Raw genomic sequence first — 9,174 nt, forward strand, 5'->3', positions numbered from 1 at the left:
CAAGTTTGGAGAAAGAGGTGGAGGTGCTCCATGGTGGAGCAGATCTTCCCTGCAGCCCATGGAGGATTAGTGCCAGAGCAGAGAAAAACTGCGGGAAAGAAGAATCAGAGAAAAACTGTTATGTACTGGTTGTGACCCCCAATCCCAAATGCCCCTGCACTGCTCAGGATGGGGGAGAGGAGCCTGGAGTGAAGGAGTGAAGCTGTGTCCAAGACAGGAGAGAGGAAAGATGTTGTTCTAATATTTGTAATTTTTCCGCAATACATGAATTTGTAATTAAGTCTCTGTTTTAACTGAAAACAACTGAGTTTTTTCCCCCAAGTTAAGTCTCACCTGCAGATCTCCCTGTCCTTGACCCACCCAGCAGCTTTCTCATCCCCATTCTTCCTATTTTCTCCCCCATCCCACTGGGGTGGGAGAGGCAGTGAGCCAGCAGTTGGGTGGCAGTTTGGTGGTTAGCCACGGTTAACCCACCACAGCAATGAGATGCCTCGGCTGGTGGATGAGGGCAGAGCAGGGAAGGTGTTTCACCTCCGTATTAACAATTCTTTTCACGCTGCATCCCGTCACACCCTGATAGGCGTGAGTGAGGTGGACTGGAAACAGGGTGAATGGCCGGATCCAGAAGGCCATGGCCAAGAGCACAAAGTCCCCTTGGGAGCAGGGCACCAGTGGTGACCCCCAGGGGCCAATGCTGAGTCCAGCCCTGTTTAACAGATGGGTTTGCAGATGGGAATGGGAAGGGATGGGATGCAGATGGGAAGCTCGAGGGAGCTCGTGACTTCAGGGTGTGAGTGTCTGTGAGTGAATATGGACAGAGTGTGGGGCAGGGGGTGCTTTGGGGGTTCTTGGGGTCTCTGCTTGACAAAAATTGTTTTCCTTTAGTATAAAGTCATCTCCACTGTTGAAAGTGCCCTTAATTGGAGGTAAGCTTAACCTATCATAGAGCAGGGGAGTGCATTTTATTTTATATAGAATCATGCCTTTCATTGATTTAGCTTTCTGGTAATTAAACATCATTCTGCAGCTGTGTGCAGATTGATTTCCAAGTACAGCAGGTGGGAGTTGGTGTCAATGGGCTGCAAGATGCAGCTACAGCCTGTTGTGGAGAAAGCTCAGATTTGAACAAAGGTGCTGGAAGTCCCAGGGTGCTGATAAGAGAAATGTAGAGTTGGAGGCAGGGACAAAGATTGCCCAGAGAGTGTCTGACATAGAGGGTCTTGGCTTCCCGACATGTTCAGCCTCTATCAGCAGATGCTCAGGATCAATATCCATTGGAGTTTGCTGATGTCACTCAAAGTGTCAGCAGAAAAAGAAGGAGTAGTGGAAAAAGAATAAATTGTTTCTTATAGACATGTAATACTGAAAGCTTTTCACTTTGCCTGCACACCTGAAACCTCTCAAATTAACCACTTCAGAAGTGAGGAATGAAGTGATGCCCAGAGACTTGGCTTGTCAGGGGGATTTGCATGTTAATGAGCCCTCTGGTGCCAAGTTCCTGAACTGCAGGTGCAGAAAAGGGATTGAAGTGGCCTCTAGAGAAAGGGAAAGTCAGCAGCAAACCTCCAAGTTTCTGAGGGTGTCAGTGATCCCCAGCGAGGGCCATGACTGAAGAGGCCAGGGAGGGAATGAGGAGACAACGTTCCTGTCCCTGGGGGCTGGGGAAGCAGGAAGTCAGAGGCACTGCTTACGGGTTGAAAATCAAATGTTCAGGGGACTGTGAAAGGCCTTGATGTGTTTCATCAACAGGATGGTCAAGTCCTGAGCCCCATCCCCTGGGAACGGGGATCCTTTCCCTGCTGGGATGCTCAGGGCTCTTCCTGGGGGCAGTGAGATGCAGGGGGGTGTGATGCCAATGCAGGACAGCGGTAGGACTCCCCCCAGGCTCTGTGGAGGGAGGCAATGAAGTGCTGTAAGAGCTGGTGTCCTCTCAGTGTCCTCAGTGGAAGCGACAGCAGCCATAGTCGAAAAGACAAGGATTTCAGTTCTGTTGGGAGGTCCCAGCCTCAACCAAGGAGCCATCCCCACCACAGCCTGTGCCACACTTTCCTATGCCTGTGCCTGTTTGTCCGCACGTTTTTACCACCACCCCTGCTTCCCCACCTCACTCTGACCTCATGCTGTCCCAACATTCAACAATGACTCTCTGTCCTCACGCTTTCTTCAAACACAAAACTGTCATTTTTTTGTGGTCTGACAATGGCTGTGAGATCCCCATAACCTGTGCAGCTTCTTACAAAGCCCTGATAATTCTCTTCAGTCGCTAAAGATGTCCCAGCCCCCAGCCTTACTTCAATCCTCTATTTCACTGCATGTCCCAGCACCGAACTGCATATCTTCCTTCTTCTGCTGCCTCAAAATCAAAACTCAACCTATTTCCTCTCAGTATGATGCACTCTCATCTCCCGCTACTTCACATCTTCTTCCTGCTTTTTACACACACATACCTCTCTTTCCCTTAATTCCCATGTGTCCCACAAACCCTTCCGCTGGCCCTGCAGTGACAGAACTTTTGTGCATCCTACAGGCTCGTGGATGTTTCCTGAGGTCCATTGAAGTCTGGGGAGCAAAGGAAGATATGGGAGGTGTCTCAGCCTCCACATCAGCCCCAGGGCTGAGGGCCAGCCATGGCATGAGGAGATGGAGGCCAATGTCTCCCTGTGTCCCCTGCTCCTGTCTCCAAGGCATCCTTATTGTCCACTCCCAGTAAGCCCCTGTCTGCCAGCCGCTCTCCCAGGAAAAGACTCTTCTCCCAGAGGCACCTCAGGCTTCTCCAGCTACCCCAGCAATAGAGAAACTTGTCCTCAGCTGATGCATTCAGAAATAAGTTTCTCTTGGTCATTTATTCCCCCTGGAAACACAGAGCTGCTCCTTTGCTCTTCTCTGGGAATGTCACTGGCCCCAGAGAGCCTTTCACCAGTGAAATTTTCCATGCTGAACTGACCTGTCTCTCCTACCCCTCCCCGTTCTCTCCACAGGGCCCTGAGCTGGTGGTGCTGCTCTGCAGAGCGAGTGGGCTGTGGTGCCTGCAAGCCATGGGGTGACAGTCCCAGGTAGACACCTGTGATCATTCACTATCTCCAGGGGAACTGGGCACTCATGGGTGAAGGCTCAGCCCAGACTCATTCCCTGACACACCGCCCCATGCCCTCCTCCTATGGAGAACCCAAGCACAGCAGCTCGGCCTTGTGGGGGAAATTTCTTCAGCCTGACCTCAGCTGTGGAAGAAGAGCCCAACCTCCAGACATTGAGGAAATGCCCTTTTATTACACAGATGACACATGGGAGGCCAGCTGTACCATCGTGCCAGACACATGAGAAGAGACCTCTGGGTCAGACAGGCTGGTTCATGACTCTGGGGAAGTGGAGTGGGTGCAGACATGGACAAACATGGTTATCACAGATAAAATGCCTAAAGTGCAGGAGGTTCCCAAGATGAATTTGAAATCACTTCTGAGGAGACACGGGCAGGTTAATGGTGCTGAGAAACAGCTGATTGAATCAGCTTCTGCAAAGTTGCTTTAAACTCCTGGTTCCTCATGCTGTAGATGAGGGGGTTCACTGCTGGAGGTACCAGTGAGTATGGAAATCACACCACAGAGAATGCTCCTGCACAGAGAATTCCATCAACAAATAACTCTTTGTTCATTTAATATTTGATTGACTGACTTCAGGAGTAGTCCCCAACACACCCTTGGCTGGACACGAACAACATTTTGTCCTAAGGAGCAGCCTCATCCCAGCTTCATTCCGTGGTCCGTAACTGTGAGACAAACCCTGCAGCAAAAGTGGAGTGTTTGTCGGAGAGGGTGTTAACTGAAATGACCCGCAGTGCATCCTTTGGCCTGGCTCTCGGGATGCTCAGAGCCAAATGAACTCTGAAGGAAAGTAAATCTGGATTTGGTGTTTACAGAAAAAAACATTTAAATCTCTTTCTTGCTTAGGTGGTAGAAATAGCAAAATTCTTGTTATTGTTTGCTTGTGTAAAGGTGGTATGGGAATTGCACAGAATGAAATTAACCATGCAGCCTGAGCTAACAAATATCCTAAGGAGGAAAAGGGTGTTAAAAAGCTCCACAAGTGAGTGATTAAACAAGGGAAATGCCCTGGGAGGTTCCACTGTTTTAAAGCAGCAGATTCCATCTCTCCAGCCTTGCGAAGTCTATGTTAGTCACAGCAAACTGGAAAGCTTAAAAGCCACTAAGAAAGGAAACTTGTGCCATTGGGACCCTGTGCTGTGCCTGAAATCAATCCCAGGATCTCCTGAGAGAAACAGGTGAGAAGGTAAAGAATGTGCAAAAGGAGAAGGAATTTCCCAAATTACAAGAACCATCTTAATTAAAGGAGAGGAAGATCTTAGAGTCCACAGATACAGACTCTGGTATCAAATAAATAAATGGAGGTGAACGTTGGACAAGAAACAGAACTAAAGGTTTTAGAAAATGAGCTTGAGAAAGGTGGAACAGCAGCTCAGTTTCTAGCAGAGCAGCATATAGTCACTAACACCAGTGACAATAAATGCAATGCATTCCCTGCAGCCTGGGAACTCAAGAGTAAGTCTTGGTCAAGACCCATAGGTTGTACTGGGAAGGCCCAGGTTCCTGTGCGCTGGCACCATGGATCCTGGTACCCTTGCCAGCAGATTCTTGGGGATGACCCACAGATGAAGAGGCCATTGGGAACCCGAGAACCTTGGCCCAGTTATTAGCAGGCACAGGAGCATCCATAAACACTCTTGGGTCATGTGGGGAAACCTCAGGCTGAATAACTGCAGAACAAGCAACTCCAAGTGGCTGTGACAGAGCCCATCATCTTGAGCCAATCTGTGAAAAAATCACCTTCCAACCAGGGAAAGTCAAGGGAGTCATGTGAACAGACCCATCAGGTCAATCCCCATATTAAGGGAAAGGAATATTTATTATGCTGTAGATGCAGAAGGCAATAAGCATTGGATTGTGCCTCAGAATATTCAAGGAGAATCTCATCAAACTCAAATGAAAAAATATTTCCTTATCTCCAGGTTGAACAACCCTTGTTTCACCCAACACTCACCTTCCACCCTCTGAACATGCACCATGGTGCAGAGCCTAGTTCTCTATTCTTTATGGCCTCCTCGTAGGTGCTGCCCGGCTGCACTGAGGTGACCCTCAGCCCTCTCTTCTCCAGGCTGCACAACACCAGCTGCCTCAGCCTCTCCTCACAGGCAAAGTGTTCCAGGCCCGAACTATCTTGGGGGCCATTCACCAAACCCCCTCCAGCTTGCCAACATCATTCCTGTCCTGGGGGTCTGAAATCTGGACGCAGTAACCTGGACAATGCCCTCTCTTGATCTTCTGGCCGCACTCCTGGCCATCAAGCCCCGGGGGCAGCTGGCCTCCCTTGCTGCCAGGGCACATGGCTGCCTCCTGCCCAACCCACCAAGACCTTTCCCACGGGGCTTCTCCCAGCCAGGCAGCCCCCGGCTTGTGCCATTGCCAGGGTGAAGTTGTCTTAAGGCCTCATCTACTTCCTCTTCATGATCAGGAGGTCTGGACCAGACATCCACCCACCACAATTTTGCCTATGATTTTCTTTCCTCTCATGTTGACCCTTCAGTTCTCAGCTGACTCCCAAGACCTCACAGTTTCTCCAGGAGGTGATTTCGACCAACTTACTGCTACAGTAGCTCCTTGCAAACCCTCTGGGTTCTCTAGTGTCCAGTCTAGACTTAAGCTATCAGAAATACCAGGCTTCCTGGCTTCTTGTCCTTGCTGGTTGCTCCGGTTTGATGTTCACTACTGGTTACACCCACCGACATACACACCAACGTGACATGCACACACACCGGTTTTGCCAGTTGCTGGCCCCCCACAGAACAGCTGGAAGAGCAACTGACGTCATCTACCTGGGCTTGTGCAAAGCAGTAGACACTGTCCCGTATGACATCCTTGTCTCTAAATTGGACAGAAATGGATTTGACAGATAAACCGCTCAGTGGAGAAGGAATTGGTTGTACAGTCTCACTCAAAGAGTTGAGATCAGTGGCTCAATTTTCAAAAGGAAAGTGGTGATGAGTGGCATCCTCAGGGGTCGGTGTTCGTACCAGCGCTGTTTAACATCTTTGTTGGTGACCTGGACAGTAGTGCACCTTCAGCAAATTCTCCAGCAACACCAAGATGTGTGGTGCGGTCACACGCTGAAGGCAAGGGATGTGCCATCCAGAGGGATCTGGACAGGCTTCAGAGGTGGGCCCATGCAATCCTCATTAAGTTCAACATGGCCAAGTGCATGGTCTTGTTCATGGTTTGGGCGAATATCAAACACAAATACAGGCTGGATGATAAGTGGATTGAGAGCAGCCCTGTGGAGAAGGACTTCGATGGAAAACTGACTGTGACTCAGCAATGTGCACTCATAGCCCAGAAAGCCAACCATGTCCTGGTCTGCATCAAGAGAAGTGTGGCCAGAAGGTCAAGGGAGGGGATTCTGTCCAGAGGAGGCCATGAAGATGATCAGGGTGATGGAACACATCCCCTGTGATGACAGGGTGAGACAGTTGGGGTTCTTCAGCCTGGAGAAGAGAAGGCTCTGGGGAGGCCTTCTAGTGGCCTTCCAGTACTTCAAGGGGGCCTACAGGAAAGCTGGGGAGGGACTCTTTATCAGGGAGTACAGGGATAGGACAAGGGGTAAAGTTTTTAAACTGAAAGAGGGGAGATTAAGATTAGGTATTAGGAAGAAATTGTTTACTTTTTCTGTGGTCACAAACTGGAACAGGTTGTCCAGTGAAGTGGTGGCTGCCCTCTCCCGGGAAGGGTTCAAGGCCAGGTTGGATGGGACTTTTAGCAACCTGGTCTAGGGAAAGGTGTCCCTGACCAATAATCTTTAAGGTCCCTTCCAACCCAAACCTTTCCATGATTGAATGATTTTTATGATTATTCTCAACTTCCCATGAGCAGACAATGTCCAGCCACCTCCTGGAAGGAAAGAATTCAGTACATGCAGTTTCTCCTCACAGACACTTGCCCACCCGGAGGGTACCAGCTTCTGCAGGGGGTTGGAGAGACAACCTTCCTGTTGTATGAACACCACTGAGTAACAGCCAAACCACTGGAGTGTGATCAACACCTTTGGAGCCATGAGTACGAAGCAGAGCAGGATATGGGCTGCTATGGGGGAAGTTCACCCCATCCCAGCCAGAGCCAGTACCGTGGGGTTGAGGGGTCTCTTCCAACCTGTGTTACTCTATGATTCAATGAATCTTTCCCTTGGAGAGGTCTCTGAAGACAGGATAGACAGAGGAAGAAGAAAAAAAGGAGAAGCGGAAACAGAGATATAAAACGCACCAGTATAAATACAGCAGTTCCTCAGAGGAATATTTCTCCACTCCAACTGTTTGTAGGAAATCCCTCAGATAAATTTAATGAAACAAGCTGACTTCTATCTGCTCAGGGACTGGGTGATGGTTGCGTACAGTATCATGTGGTCAGTTGTGTCTCAGAACTCCTAATCCAGCAGGAAGCCAATGGCTGTGAAGAGGGGCTGTGAGGTCACAGCTGGTAGGTCAGCCCTGGACTCAGGGACGGGAGAGGTGCTTTTAAGCTCCCCTCTGCCAGTGCCTCTGCCAGGCCAGCAGAATGCACCCGGCTGGCACATGGACTGTGATATCCCCTCTGCCCAAGGGCCCAGGCTCACTCCAGGAAGGGGGCTGAGATTTGGGTTGTCATGTTTCTTCTGTCTGAGAACATGACAGGACAGCAGCAGGCACAGGATTTGGCTGTTTTTACCCAAGAAGCTGTACAGCCAGCAGCCCTGGGAGATCATGGTGAGGTGACTTCTGTCTGGTCAGGTGAAAGGCCACAAGAAGGCAGAGGGGTTGGGTTCCCTGCTTGAAGCGTCGTTTCCAGAAGGTTGTGGGAAATGGCAGGAGGGAGAAACATTGTCACACAGTGCAGTTTGGAAGGTGGAGACTGAGCACGAGAGGAAGAAATGTCACCCCAAGGGTCGTGGTGTGGCACAAGAAGTCATCCAGAAGACAGATGAGATCAGTCCATGTCTCTGTGATTCAGGGAACAGAGTGTGAGTGTGGCCAGACGTCAGTGAAGGTGTGGAAATGCCAGGGGCAGAGCAAGGTGAGGAAGCAAGGTGGGTGTCTACGGACTGCAGGGAAACAGGAGCAGCTGTGGGACAGCGTAGGACAACCTGTGGTGGAGATGGCAAAGGGCGCTGGCAAGGCTGGGAGTCAGCAAGAGAACCCAAGTCTTTGTGCCCTTGGGTACAGCCATCGTCTCTGCCACCAAAGCCTATGAGGGGACATGTTGTCCTCAGGCACTTGGGGGGACTCATTGCCTCCTTGCACACCCCCCATAGGGCTGGGGACTGTCAAACCATTGTCCTTCACTCAGCATCACCCACCCCACATCCCACTGGCCCCAGAAGAGCCCTGAGCAATGTGTGAAGGACACGATCTGCCTTCCCAGGGGCTGGGGGTCAGGGCTTCACCTTTCTGCTTCATCAAACAAACCCCAGCTTTTCTCAGCACCTGAGCTGCCTGCACTTCCCTTTGCCTACCTGCAATCATGGCCTCCAATTATCTGTCCTAAGTAGACTTTGGGGAGGCTTTGCTGGTCATGGTCCTCAGTGGGACTCCTTAAAGCTTCAGGGTACCTCAGGTTTTGCTTTTATCAAGTCTTTTAGAGGTTTGAGTAATCTCCTCTCAGTATCTGAGGGTCAAATACACCAGGGGCTCATTAAAATAAAACAAGCCCTAAGGAGCCATGTCTCTTCCTGTACTTTTCTTCAAGTCTTTAAGACTTGTACAAATAATCGGAGCAGTTTCCTCATGTAGTTATGGATGAGTATTTCAAAGAGCTTCAAATAAAATGAGGCTTTATTTTCAAGGGTGTGTTTTGTTACTTTTCAGTGTAGAGAAGAAGTGATGTCAGCATTCTCCAATAGATACTGATCCAGGGTCTCTCCTAAGGACATCTGGACAGGTGGAAAATCAGTTCCTTGAGGTCTGACATAGAATGCACAACCTCCCGCCCCACCTCCCCAACCCCAACATTTCTCTTATTGCCCTCCTGGAACTTCTCCTTGTTGGAGGTTACAGTCCCTCTGCACCAGCTCCCACCTGCTTTCCTTAGAGAACTGGCTGCACATGGTCACAGATTCTTTTTCCTAATTGTGAACAAAGAA

The sequence above is a fragment of the Strix uralensis genome, chromosome 31, assembly GCF_047716275.1.
Source record: "Strix uralensis isolate ZFMK-TIS-50842 chromosome 31, bStrUra1, whole genome shotgun sequence".
NCBI classification, from domain to species: Eukaryota; Metazoa; Chordata; class Aves; order Strigiformes; family Strigidae; genus Strix; species Strix uralensis.